This window comes from Pelodiscus sinensis, chromosome 5 (genome assembly GCF_049634645.1).
Source record: "Pelodiscus sinensis isolate JC-2024 chromosome 5, ASM4963464v1, whole genome shotgun sequence".
Classification (NCBI taxonomy): domain Eukaryota; kingdom Metazoa; phylum Chordata; order Testudines; family Trionychidae; genus Pelodiscus; species Pelodiscus sinensis.
The window spans coordinates 14,124,926-14,138,031 of record NC_134715.1 but is presented as its reverse complement, the minus strand read 5'-3'; the positions used below and the strand labels follow the sequence as shown (position 1 = coordinate 14,138,031).

At 49.4% G+C, this 13,106-nt stretch overlaps 1 protein-coding gene across 3 annotated transcripts in view; it reads right to left on the bottom strand.

The window, feature by feature from the left end:
• The window catches only part of AFF1 (ALF transcription elongation factor 1), a 178,888-nt gene extending 172,581 nt beyond the window's left edge, over positions 1 to 6,307 (bottom strand). For 2 of the 3 annotated variants that reach the window (XM_006115334.4, XM_075929557.1), the window contains exon 1: positions 6,123 to 6,306. The gene's annotated coding sequence lies outside the window, so the exon portion shown is untranslated. Of the gene's footprint in view, positions 1 to 6,122 lie in introns of all 3 variants that reach the window. The other variant, XM_006115336.4, reaches the window with a different exon arrangement.
• Between the last annotated feature and the right edge of the window lie 6,799 nt (positions 6,308 to 13,106).

Here is a 13,106-nt window from a genome sequence, read left to right as displayed (position 1 = left end):
TTACCAATTATTTCTCTCCCCTCTTGTTAAAAAGAGGTCAATTAAAAACAAATTTGGAGTTGAATGTGCCATCTCTAATATCTTCCTGTGCTCAAGTCCATGCAAATGCCGGGAGCGTATTTTACTACAAAGCTGGTGACAACTACCACAATAATCACCTTGATTCCTGCCTTAGATCTACTCCAGTTGCCCAAAATTTCTCAGGATAGCAGTACATTTAAAATGCTGCATCAGCACAACTGCACTGTCACTGCAGCACTTAACGTAAGATGCTCCCATGCTAAATGGGAGACCTTCTCCCATCAGGGTAGAAAATCTACTTCTGCAAGAAGCAGTAGCTACAGTCAACAACTGAAACTCTCTCATATAGCATTGTCTACACCAAAGGTTAGGTCAGGACTGGGCAAGATGCGGTCCAAAGGCTGGATCCGATTGCCTAACACTTTGATCTGGCTTGCAGATTGCATCTAGCCTCTTTGTTTATAGCCTGCTGCCCATGCCACCAAATTTCTAGGTGGTAGCTCAGGCAGCAGGATCCTATTTAAAAGGCCAACAACTCCGGGGGGAGGCTAGTTCCAAGCCCCACCCTTTCTTCCCGCGGATCCCACCCCTTCTGGGGTAGGGGGATGAAGCTAGCCCATGATCAATACCAAAATTCATTAAGTGCTCCCCCTATGAAAATGACTGTCCACCCCAGGTTAGGTTGCTATAACTATAGGTATGTCTACACTACCAGGTTTTATCAAGGAAAATAATGTTGACACACAGAAGTCACAGAAGGAGCTGACAGAGGTGGCATCTGAGCCATTAGTCATCATCCTTGAAAAGTCATGGAAGTCATGAGAGATTGCAAAAGACTGGAAAGGGAAATAAGAAAAACCCAGAAAACTACAGACCAGTCAGCCTAACTTCTGTGCCAAACTACAGACCAGTCAGCCTAACTTCTGGAGCAAATAATTAAGGAAGTCATCTGCAAACATCTGGAAGATTATAAGGTGATAGGTAACAGCCAGAATGGATTTGTAAAAAACTAATCATGTCAAACCAATCGGATAGCTTTCTTTTATAGGATATCAAGTCTTGTAGATAAGGAAGAAGCGGTGGATGTGGTGTACCTAGACTTTAGTAAAGCATTTGATATGATCTCACATGCCGTGTTATCATTAAACTAGGGAAATACAACCTAGATGGGACTTCTATAAGATGGGTGCATAACTGCTGAATAACCATTCTCAGAGAGTAGTTTTTAATGGTTCACAGTCATGGTGGAAGGGCATAACAAGTGGGGTTCTGCAGGGGTCAGTTTCAGAACTGGTTCTGTTCAATATCCTCATCAACAATTTAGATATTGGCATAGAGAATACTCTTATTAAGTTTGCAGATGATGCCAAGCTGCGAGGGGTTGCAAGTACTTTGGAGGACAGGGTCATAACTCAAAATGATGTGGACAAACTCAAGAAATAGCCTGAAGTAATTAAGATTAAGTTTAATAAGGATCAATGCAAAGTACTCCACTTAGGAAGGAACATCAGTTTAACACATACAGAATGTCTAGGAAGGAGTACTTCAGAAAGGGATCTAAGGCTACGTCTACACTGAACCTCTCAAACAAAAGCCTGTGCAAATTAAGCACAGATTAGCATATTGCCACACTTCATTTGCATAATTAGGGGTCGTTTTTGTGCAAAAGGAGCTGTGTAGATGTTTTTGAAAAAGTCTCTTTCAAAAAAGAGCATCCAGACTACAACCAGTATTTTCGAAAAAGCAGCTGCTTTTTCGAAAGAAAGCACCCAGCCAGTCTGGATGCTCTCTTTCGAAAAAGTATAGTTTGCATTACATAGTGCCTTTTTTGAAAGAGCACTTTTGAAAAAAGGTGTTATTCCTCGTAAAACAAAGTTTTACATGGTCAAAAAAACCGCCTTGTTCTTTCGATTTACTTTCGAAAGAACGTGACAGCAGTCTAGATGCAGGGGAAGTTTTTTCAAAAAAAGGCCACTTTTTCAAACAAATGCTGTAGTCTAGACACACCCTATTTGTCATTAGGTATTATGGGATCTCAGAAGTGCACGTGGTATCTTGGGATTCTGCAAAACATCTAGTCTGTCCCTCATGGAGGTGGAATTTTTTTGGTCTCTAAAACTGGCTATTTTTGGTGACTTTTGTTGCTTTGCAGTGTGAGTACTCTTCCCATTTTGTTGGCATAAGCAAAGGATACCCAGTACTTAGTGTTAATCCTAAAGGATAGCTAGGGCTTACTTCTTCTATTAGATTTAAGATTGCATATCTTTTTCAGCATCTTCTTAATTTGTTATTTAAGAGCAATTCCTTTATTAGAAATTGCTTTGCTTTGAAGAGCTCCAGGATTGAAGCAGCTGACAAGCATATTCCACTTCCTGGTTTTTTTTAAAATTACAAAAAAAAATTAAATGTGAGCCACTGAATTATGTTAAAACAGTGTTTCTCAAAGTGGTCCATGAAATCATTTTGAGAAATTTGCTAACTGGCCACTCCAGAGTGTTTATTTACCAGCACCTCAGTCACAGAGCCTCACGGTTCCCATTGGTCCAGTTCGCTGTTTGCAGCCAAGGGAAACCTGGGGAAGCAGCATGGGACTGGCCGTCACTTCCCCCAGTTTCCCTTGGCTGCAAACGGCAAACTGGAGTCTGTAGAAGCCACCAGACTCCGTGGCTGCGGCGCTGATAAACACAACAGAGTGGCCAGTTAGCAACTTTCTCAAAGTGGTTTCATGGACCACTTGGAGAAACACTGTGTTAAAGGTAGATAAATGCTTTAGGGCACGGGTGGGCAATAATTTCTGATGGGGGGCGCTCCAAGAATTCGGTTAGTGGTCAACGTGCCAGGTTTGGAATGGAAGTTAGATGCAGAAGGAAGTTCAGAGCAGGGTGTTGGGATGCAGAAGGTGATATGGGGTCTGGGTAGGAGTTTAGGTGGAGAAGGAGGTTGTGACTTAAGGCAGTGGTTCCCAACTGCAGGGCCATGAACTACTGGCTGCCGGGCCGTGGCAGCTCTGGGGGCTGGAACACACCGCCCAGAGCCTCCCCTACCACCGCAGCCTTTGGGAGAGGCATATTCTACCCCACCTCTCAGCCAACCAGTGCCAGGCAGGGTCTCTTCCAGGATGCAGAAGAGTGGTCCGCTGCATGATGGGAGGGCCACGTGGATACTGGCATAGCAGACTTAGAGCAGCCGTGACTGGGACAGCAGCAGCTGGGAGCTGGCAGCTGGGAGGCAGCACAGGGCTAGGTGAGGGGGGCTGGACAGGCACTGGGGGCAGGTCTAGTGCTGGGAGGCTCTAAGTTCGAAGCTAATAATGGGGAGTTCTAAGAGACAGAGGGCTCACACTGGGATGTCTGGGGTGGGGAACTGGCACTTGGGAATCTGGGAATAGAGCCAACATTGGGGGCTGGGTGCAGTGGGGCTCTGGAAATAGGAAGTTGGCACTGGAGGGGCTCTTAAGGGGCAGCGAGCTGGCACTGAGGTGTTTGGGATAAGGGCTGGCATTGGGTAGATCTGAGAGTGAGAGGCTAAAACGGGGGTTGGCTGCAGGGGATTCTGGGGTCAGTGGCTGGCACTGGGGGTAATGGAGGGGTGAGGAGCTCTAGGCCTTAGGGCTGGCACTTGTGGGTTCAGGACTAGGGTGTACCCCAGCTCCAATCCCAGAACCGCTACAAACAGCTGGCTTCACCTGCTGCAGCTGCCCGCCATGTGGCAGCTGCCAGAGCTGAAGCCAGTTGTTCGCGGTGGTTCTGGGGGCCAAGGTTTTTGGCAGACTGATATTTTATTTGCATATTCAATATGCAAATAAAATATTACCAGTCCATCAAAAGTTTGTGATTGGGTTTGCGGGTTTGCAGTATAAAAAGGTTGGGAACCACCGACCCACGGCAAGGGACTGGGATGCAGGAGAAGGTATGGATACGGGTACGGAAGAGAATTCTGACCTGGAAGAGTGTGGTTCAGGATCTGGAAGGGGGTTGTGGCCTGGGACAGGAGGGAGTGCAAGGATTTGGGTTGTGACCTAGGGCAGGAGATTGAGGTGCAGGGTCTGAGAAAGGGAACATGAGCAGTAGCATGGGTGCAGAGGGTTTAGGTTGTGACCTTGGCCAGGACTGCAGGAGGGGAAACAGAAAGTTGAGGAGAGAGGGGGGCATACCTAGGAGGCTCCCAGCCAGCAGTCCCGCAGGAGCTTTACTGGCCTTCCGCACACACCACTCAAAATGACTAGATGCGGGGGCCATGTGCGTTCTGTGTACTGAATGCCCCAGGGGATGGGGGCGGGGTGAAGAACTGGTCCAGGAAGCTCCCATTGGCTAGAAATCAGAAAATGAGAGCTGTGAGATTGTGCTGGGGGCTAGGGCAGCGCACAAAACTCACATCCCTCTCCCCGGGACTCGCAGCATGCAGAAAGCTCAGGCTAGCTGCTTTGAGCATCATGCAGCAATGTGGCAGGCAAGGAGCCTACCCAAGGCTCCCGCTGGGCTGCAGGACAGATCTAGTGCTTAGGCAGGCTGCATCCAGCCCCTGGGCCATATTTTGTGTGACCCTAATTTAAAGGTTAAGTACTGAAATCATGTCTACACTGGGGTGGAATTTCTGCCTGTTACCACCACACATTGATAAAAGCCGCACGATCTAATTTAAAATATATGATGTAGACTGTTGAGATTGTTGTTAATAAAGTTCTTTGAGTGTTAAGCATGGTGTTGGAGGGTTTTTTTGCTCAACAAATTTTTAGCATGTGTGTTCGGTATTTTTTTTCAAACTATCTGGCAACCCTGCTCACTCAAGGTATTTATTTCACACCTGTGAATGGAAATTTGCAGACATACGTGCCATTGTAGACATGGCTTTAGGCCCCAATCCTGCAAACATTTAAATGGACAAGTATTTTCATGGGCCAGCTTATATACATATTCAGAGTAGAGCAGTTTGCAGGACTGGGGAAAGAACACCCTGAGAAGCTTGCCCCTAGGTTTGAAAAGGCACCATCTGGTGGACAAGCATATTTTCAAGGTTTCAGAATTGCTCAGAGTTGACTTTTCGTTTATCTATAGTTAATGTTTCCATTAGGTTTCCTCATAATGTTGGTTTATAATGCAACTATTACAGACTGTCAGTTCAACAAATAAAATAACACCAGTAATAATTATTTCAGCATTAGGATGATTAGAGTGAACATTTATAGCATATCATCTTCATATGAACAAAATCTTTGTAGGTCTTAACCATACTAAATACAGACAACTTGAGCAAAAAAGTAGTCCACTTCATCCAGTTATAAGAGGAATAACTTAGCTGCTTTTTATGTGGACACACAAAAGAGGGTAAAAAGTCAAAACTCGAAGAAAAAAAAGACAGTTGCTGGAAAATGACTCACTACCCAGAAGGCAAGAACTGAAATTATATAGTTTTATATCCGTATAGTGTTGAATTGCAAAGCCCAATCCTTGGTTGCTGTTAAGCAGCGGGTGAGAACGAATACGTTTTACACAAGTGTCAGTTATAAGTCCTGTGCAAAGCTAAGACAGACAATTAAGTTTTGGCAAAATACAGGACTATGTAGCACTTTAAAGACTAACCAGATGGTTTATTAGATGATGAGCTTTCGTGGGCCAGACCCACTTCCTTGATCTGAGGAAGTGGGTCTGGCCCACGAAAGCTCATCATCTAATAAACCATCTTGTTAGTCTTTAAAGTGCTACATAGTCCTGTATTTTGCTTCAGCTACCCCAGACTAACACGGCTACATCTCTATTACAATTAAGTTTTGCTTTCTCCCAGTCTCTCTCCCACAACCATGCCCATTTTTTTTTCCAAGTCACAAGATCATTAACTACAGAGACTGGCCGCTGCTGGCTTCCACACTCACGCTCTTGCCGACTCACCCAACTCAAAGCCTTCCCCAAAGCCAACTGGAAAGTGTGAGCGCCTAGCCCTGAAGGCTGCAACCCCAACTCAGGACGCCAAAGAACAAGCCGTTTCTTGGTAACCTTATTTGTGAACTGCCGCTTCCTTCTCCTGCAAACGCCCTTTCTTTCCCTTCAGCTGGCCGGAGAGCCCTCTCCCACATCCTTCCTGGAGACCCAAGTGGGGGCTCTCACCTGTGCCAAATCGAGGCAAACTTCCTCCGGGAAAGGGCTGGGGCGAGCTCTTCTTCTAAGCGCTCCCGTTCTTGCAAGAGAAGAGGAGAACTTGCTGCTGCTGCTGCTGCGAACGAGCTCAGGTTCCCTCCTCGCAGGACAACAGGAGGGAGGCAGCCAGGCGCTGGGACGCAGTGTAGAGGGGAGATGGGACGGAGAGCGCCCAAGCCCCACCTCCTTCCCTAGGGACACGCCCCTTAGCGCGAGCGGGTTTGGGAATCCTCCTCCCGCCAGCCGCGCAGCCTCCCCGGCTCTGCTCCCGCTGCGGACCCGGCAGCCGCTGAGAGCGCGGCGCAGCGGGGGCTGCAGGACCGGGGGGCGCTGCACGTGCCCAGCCTGCGCATGGACCGCCCCGCATCCGTGAGTCTCTGCAGCCGCAGGGGTGGAGGCGACTGTGAGTGTCCACAGATCATTTCTGCAGATGCCCAGGCCAATTTTGGATCCGCGTGGGGCTCTCTACTCGCAGGGGCTCTTCACTGACACTGGGTCCAAATTAGGGACGGAAAAGAGTCAAGTTGGCTATATGAGAAGCAGCGGGGAGGGAGTTCCCCCAACCACCCTCTTTGCAGTGCGGGGAACAGAGGCTTATGCACCCCCCTACCCCCCATGCAACAGCGCCCTGAACCTGGCGTATGGCTGAGCCCGACTCTGGGTGGGTGGGAGGGAGGGGGAGCTTGTACCGCATCTTCCCCTGCCCCCTCCAGTTTAGGGCAGCCATTATCACGCTGTTGAAAATGGAGGAGGGGGGACTGGGGGGGGGGGCGGAGAGGTGGGGAAGAGGCTTCAGCAGGAGGTGGTGGGTGGAGGAGGCGCAGGCCAGCCCACAAATCGTTGCCACCTTTTGACCCATGTGTCCAGTTAGGAGTGGTCTGGGGAAGGCCTCAATCTTCTCCTTGAAGAGTGCTCAGTGGTCTGGCCTCTAGATATATATTACAAGAGGGCTGGAGGAGTCCTAGTTATGGATCTGGGTGACTTTTTGTTAGGCATATAGAAATACAGCACAAAAAGATGCTCCTTAGAGAGCTCACTGCAGGACAAAGACTGGGATTGACACTCTCATTCTTCTGGAACAGTTGATCCCTCTATAGCAGATTTTTATTCTAATTTTTTTTTGTACAGGTGCAGAATAAACTTTATGTGCTCCAAAGCGTGTGTGAATGTGCACCATCAGTAGAAACATGCTGCTGGCTCTCTTAATCAGCTGGATGATGTTTAAATCTCTCCTGAGTGGCCACCCAAGCAATCAGTTTACAGGGAACACTAGTGGGAAACTTTTTTGAGTCAGGGATCACTGACCCAGAGAAAAATCAGTCAGGGGCCACACACAAGTGAGAAGCAAAAAAAGGGAGGAAAAAAAAGTGAAAAGGAGGAAAGAAACAGGCAGTTTCCTCACACTCCAGCCCCACAGGGAATGGGGGGATCTGAGGCCCAGGACTTCCCCACCCTCAAGGCTGGATTAACTCTTCTAGGAGCCTGGGGCTAGTATATTTTGTGGGGACCCATAGCCTGTTGGGGTGCATCCTGGGGAATGAGGGGTGTCCCCCTCGGGGTCAGTGGGTGGCCACTCCAACCCAGTCCACACAGTACAAGTCTGATTCAACCAGATAATAAACCCACCCCGACACAAGGTAGGCTGTCTGTTAGACTGTCCATTAACAGTTAGTAGCCCAGCCCTAACACAGAGTAAGGGCTGCCATCAATAAAGAGTTAGTAGGCCAGCCCCAAACGCAGGGGAGGCTGCAGCACTTAAGCAGTCAAATAAACAGTTAAGGCTCCGTCTACACTGGCGCGTTCTCACGCAAAAACTCTTTTGCGGAAGAGTTCTTCTGTAAAAACTCTTCCAGAAGAGAGCGTCTACACTGGCATGTGCTTTTGTGCAAGAGCATCCATGCCAGTGTAGACGCTCTCCTGCGCAAGAAAGCTCTGATGGCCACTTTAACCATAGGGCTTTCTTACGCAAGAAATTCATGTTGCCTGTCTACACTGGCCTCTTCTGAAAGAGCTCTTGTGCAAGAGGGCTTCTTCCTGAGCGGGAGCATCAGAGTTCTCGAGCAAGAAGCCCTGACTTCATACATTAGAACGTCAGTTTACTTGCGCAAGAACAGGAGTCCAGTGTAGACAGGCAGCAAGTTTTTGCGAAAGAGCAGCCGCTTTTGCATGAGATCGCACCAGTGTAGACACAGCCTTAAGGAGCCCAGCCCTAGGGCAGGGCAGGGCCTGTCAACCAGTCCTGGTCCAGTCAACCAGTAAGCACGGGTAAGTAGTCTGTCTCCTTCTTCAGGTACCTTTCTTTTGGCTGCCAGTCACAAGAGGAGAGACTGCCACCCAATTAACAGGTGGGGGGGGGGCACCCGGGCCCTCCCTACAGCACCACGCCCCAGCCCAGGGCCTGTTACCGGCACAAATTTATTTATCCCTTCCACAGTGTAGGGACACACACCTTTACCAAGTTCCTAGGGCTCAAAGTGCAACCCTGTGAATTTACACACCTACCCTACCCAATTCCTAGGGATCAGGGTGTAACTTCCCGTGAGTTGGCAGGATCTTTAGCCACTGAAAGAGCCTCACACAGTAATATCCTTATCCTCTATTTATTGACAATTCCCAAACAAGCAGAATACACATGCTAAGCACACAGTGTCATGCTCACCAACCTGATACAGGCAGACCTGCCTTGTTGGCCAGTCTCTCTGGTCTTAGGCTGTGTCTCGGAGGTGAGTTCTTCTTTCCAGGTCTTCCCCCTCCTCCTGGTCTTCTTACAGCCTTTTCTTCCTTCTGTTACTTCTGATCTTCTTCTTTTCTCTCCTTCTTGAACCCCAATTTATATAATGAAACCTGAGTCTTGCTTAGCTCATACCAAACCATAACCAATTATTTTAGTATTATTTTACTAACCAATCATAGCAAAATTACCTAACCAATCATACCCCACCTTCTTAATTGATTTACACCTAGTAAAATTAATTATATAGCAGACAGAAACAGTTGCAAATCAGACAGATCACACAGTCAAACAATAGGAAAGTGTCATAGAATGAGGATTCCACAGCATTCTATGTTGATAAGCAGTTTCTTGCCAGACAGAATGGTGTTACTTAAGTTTTCTTTACCCATCTTGGGATCTGTTTCCTTATCTGGTGACAGTGGGGGAGCTATCAGGGCAAAGTCCCCTCCTCACAGCCTGGTGTGACACTTTTTAATACAATATAGATCGAACTGTGAGTATGTGACTCCAGGCCTTACAGTAATGGCTGCTGCTCTTCAGTCTGACTGCAGAAGGCGGCTTTGATTCAGGCCTAGCACAGGCTTTCCAACATGGCTAGAGAAAAGTCATATTATTACAGGCTCTAGTAGCAGCCGGTAGTCAGCTGCTAGGTCAGCAGGGATCCAGTTCCACAACTCACTGACCTGTTATGTCAAGGTTAGCAGGGGTCCATACCGCAGCCCGCTGACCCTCGGCCAGACCAAGGTCAGCTATCCCTAGGCTGGCTCCAATTCTTCCCTCCACACGCTGTACCTGGCTCCGTGGCAGGTCCTCCAGGCCGCACAAGTTGGGGTCCTCCGGCCACATAAGCAATCCCCCTTGGTAGTCCTCCAGCAGTGCGCTTGGTGGCCCTGGCCATCCATCTAGTTCCCATAGATCTGGTTCCTCACTGGGTTGGGCTGAGCAGGCCTCTGGCTCCCCTGCTGTCTGGGACGAGCAGGCCTCTGGCTCCCTGGCTGGCTGGGGAGAGAAGGCTTCTGACTCCCTCGCTGGCAGGCCCCCAACTGGCCTTGCAGGCAGGCCTTTTATATCCCTGGCCCTGCCCCCTGGCTTCCTCTCAGGTGAGTTATCCAGGTGAGCCCACCATGGCTCAGAGAGGGGGTTTCCCCCTCGGGATCAGTAGTGACCACTCCAACCCACTACACCTCCTCCCCCCGCGTTAACTCCAGCTCCCGGCGCTCGGAGCTGGATTCTCGATTCTCACCTGCACGAGACAAAGCATCTGCATTAGTTATTTCCTTTCCAGGAGGCAATACCTCAACGTGTCAATGGCCCATTTGAGAGCCAGGATCTCCTCACTGATCGCATAATGCCGCTCCCTTGGGAAAAGTTTCTTGCTAATGTATACAACTGGGTGTTCCTCCCCATCTACATCTTGGGAAAGGACAGTCCCCAATCCACTGCCTAAGGCACTGGCCTGTACTATAAACGGACGGTCAAAATCTGGGCAAAACAGCACAGGTTCCCAGCACAGGTACTCTTCAAGGGTTCGGAATGCCGTCTCACACTCTGTGGACCACCATACTCACTGTGGGCTGTCCTTAGTTAAAAGAGCCGTGAGTGGTGCAGCAATGACTGCGAAATGTGGGATGAAGCGGCGATAATATCCTATCAACCCCAGGAATTGGCATATCTTTCGCTTGGTCGTGGACGCAGGGTATCCGTGGATAGCTTGAACTTTATAAGTGGGCACACTAGGCCCCACCCCAACCGATATCCCAGGTATGTAGTCTCTTGCCACCAAATGTGGCATTTTTTTGGGTTGGCTGTGAGGCCTGCGTCCCGCAGCGTGCAAAGGACAGTTACCACTTGGAGAAGATGGTCTTCCCAATGTTGGCTATATATAACCATGTCATCAAGGTAAGCTGTGTCATATCTCATATGAGAACTCAGAAGGTGGTCCATCACCCTTTGAAATGTGGCCAGCGCTCCATGGAGACTGAAGGGCATTTGGACTAAATGAAAGAGTCCTGATGGGGTGGTAAAGGCTGTTTTCTGGGATTCTGGGTCCCTGGGGATTTGCCAATACCCCTTAGTTAAGTCAAGTGTTGTAATATAATAGCTGTTCCTAGGCGATCCAGAAGTTCTTTGGTTCGGGGCATCAGACTGCCATCTCAAAGTTTGACGCCTTTCACCTTCCTGAAATCTATGCAGAACCACAAACCCCCATCGGGCTTTGGCAAAAGCGCAACGGGGATTCGCCACTCACTTTTTGATCTTTCGATAACCCCAAGTTCTAACATCATGCAGACTTCTTTTTCTACTGCATCCCTCATCTTCCGGAGGAGGGATTGGTTTCCTTCATCGATCACCTGGCCTGGAGTTATCTGGATCACGTGACACCACAGTGGTCTGCCCTGGGACCGTGGTGAAAGTTTTTCGAAAGGCTTCCAGGAGACATTAGGCCTGCTTTCACTAAGTCGCTGTCAAGGAGTCTTCTAGCAACGGGCTCTCCTCTGTCCCTAAGTCAGATACCTGGGGTCTGAGACAGGGTTCCAGGGGCGGGTATGGTGTTATCTTCAGCCCCTCGCGTTCTCACCAGGGCTTCAAGAGATTTACATGATAAACCTGTTTCTTTGCCTTCCAATTAGGTTGGTATATTTCATAGGTTACCTGGCCCACTTGATGGGTCACCTCGTAAGGGCCCTGCCAATGGGCCAGTAATTTGGACTCCTCCAGGAGTAGAAGTACCCGATCCCCAGATTCAAACACTCTCTCTCAAGCGCTCTGATTGTAACCCCACTCCTGGGCCCTCTGAGCTGTTTGAAGATTCTCTTGTGCTAAGGCCACCACCTTGGTGAGCCTCCCTTGCAACTGCATAACATAGCTTCTCCAAGAGAAGCCCTTGAGATGTAGAGGGGAGCTCTCCCAGGTTTCTCTCATTAGGTCCAGCACTCCCTGCCGTTTTTGCCCATAGAGGAGTTCAAAGGGAGAGAAGCGGGTGGAGGACGGGGGAACTTCTTGGACGGCTAGCAACAAGGGTGGCAGGAGCTTGGTCCCATTCCTACAGGTCTGACAGGGGGAAACTTCTTCAGTGTTCTATTCAGCCATTCAACAAGCCCATCCGTCTACGGGTGATACACTGAGGTCTGGAGCTTGCGGATCCCCAGGAGGGCACAGACCTGTCAAAGCAATCAGGAGACAAAATTTGTTCCTGGGTCTGTGAGTAGTTCCCGAGGAAGGCCAACCCTCGCAAAGACTTTCACTAGCTGGGAAGCAATAGTCCGGGTACTGGCATTTTGTAAGGGGATTGCTTCAGGAAAACGGGTGGCGTAGTCCACAAAACTAGAATATACTGGAACCCCACTTTGCTCCTAAGGAGTGATCCGACGAGATCAAGGGCCACCCACTCAAAGGGGGTCCTGAGGACGGGCATGGGGATCAGTGGGGCCTTCAGGACCCTACGGTAGGCAGCCAGCTGACACTCGGGGCAAGAGCAGCAGTAGTCCTTGACCTCTTGGTATATCCCTAGCCAGAAAAAGCAGGATAGCACTTATGCTAGGTTTTTTTCTTGGCCCAAGAGACCAGCAGCAAGAATGTCATGTGCCAACCAGAGCACTGCCCTCCGATGGCAGCGTGGTACCACCAACTGGGACCGGGTCTCGTGAGTCTGGGGGTCCCACTCTACATGGTAAAGGCGATCTGCCCTTAACTCAAATTGGGGCCACTGTTCGGCCTGCTGAGGGTCCATCACCACCCTGTCAACACGGACCTCTCGGTCATAGGCAAATTTCATGGTTGCGTCTTCTCACTGATCTCAAGGGACGTCCCCCAGGTGGGGGTTTCGTAGATCCAGTTTGGCGGGTTCCCTGGCCTGGGTTGGCTCTTTGGAGTCGTTCTTTCCTCCCAGCTCTCCTCCCTGGTTCTCCGTGGATTCCCCACGGTGCGTTCTCAGGGGCCCTATGCTAACCGGATCCGCTTCACATACCACTTGGGCCGGAGGTGCCCCGAAACTAACCCCCCGGAGAAGGTCCATAAACCCAGGCCAGTCACGCGCGAGAATAATTGGGTATGCCAAAGTGGTGGCCATCTCCACCACCATTTCCTCAGTTCTCCCATTTATGGTAAGGGGTACTCAGGCACATGGGTACACTTTTACATCTCTGTGGATACCCTGGAGGTGCAATTACCCTCCATCTCCACCAGGAGAATAATGCGGTTCTGGGGTCGGCCAGAGGTTC